Here is a 1312-nt window from a genome sequence, read left to right as displayed (position 1 = left end):
ATGGCACGCTGCCCTTCCATTGTTCCTTTATTCAGCATAATTTCATGAAACTTGCAATCACTCTCTGCTGGCTGTGCTGTTTGCCCGCGACTACAACATACTTAGAGATTTGGACAGTGTGGCGCAGATAAAAGAAGAACTGAACTGTCATCTAATGTTTTTGCCACCAGAAAAATAGCATCAGACAACCTCATATCAACCTCGAGCCTGGAGTAAAAGCGGTGAGGCCAGGTTTTTGCGTGACTGTCTGTTGAACAGGTGCTCTCCATACTTCCTTGGATGATATTCAGGGCTTTGACCAGATCAAGATCAAGAGCTTCATTGATGCTGCCAGGGGCACCATATAAGGAACATCAACTTTCGGGAAAAAATACCCCATATTTTCCTTTTAATCTTTGCTACATGAGGCGCACTCATTCCCACACATTTACCTTGTGCACTTTCTCTTTTCACTGCTGCGATTTTGTTTCCAGGTAAGGCAAAATAGGTTTAACACTTTGTGAGCTTTCAGGATCCTTCATTTTGGGGGATTTTGAATATTTTATATCTTCACTCCAAACCTCAGTGGCTCCTCTAGCCAGCTGCAAAACAAACTAACTGTAAACTAACCAGGAGACAACACCCACAAGCAGCAATATATCTGCTTTTAGTACCATCCACTTTCATTTAAATTTAGTGGTTTAATCCACAAACAAACAGCATCTATCAAAATGTGTGCCACAGTATGTTTATTCCCACCACATTCAGCCAAATCTAGACTGTCTGGATGGCACCTCCAACTAGTGGGATCTCTCTTTGAGCTCTATGGGAAAACGTCTGTCCTGACGAGGCAAAAACAATGACACTGTCACAATGTGGCCCTGCTCTGTTTGTATGCTCCCACCCTCGACAAAGGGCTGGGAAAGAGTGAATAAAGCAAGGCAAGGGGGCAGAGAGGGGATGTCAAAATAGCCCACTTAACAAATTAGCAATTCTCTACAGTGTGAATGGGTGTTTACGACCGAGTCCTCCCTCGTTCTGCCAGTGATCTGAACAAATAGCCTCAAAGTTCACGGTCTACATGCCACAACAAGTATGCTTGAGATGGGGTCATGACTTCTTTTGTCTTGATTTGCAGTGCTGAAAGAAATACGCAATAACACACAGCTCGTCAATTCTTCTGTAATATACACAAGTCTATAGCAGCCTTTAATTGCAGCCTTCCACTCCTCTATGTGTAATTATGTGGAAATCTGCTACTGTTGAAAGCAATAGGGTGACACCATGCATGTGAGCACCGCTGCCCCCCTGAGGGCAAAAACTGAACACCACC

Source organism: Myripristis murdjan, chromosome 7, assembly GCF_902150065.1.
Source record: "Myripristis murdjan chromosome 7, fMyrMur1.1, whole genome shotgun sequence".
Classification (NCBI taxonomy): domain Eukaryota; kingdom Metazoa; phylum Chordata; class Actinopteri; order Holocentriformes; family Holocentridae; genus Myripristis; species Myripristis murdjan.
This window is presented reverse-complemented; position numbering follows the sequence as displayed.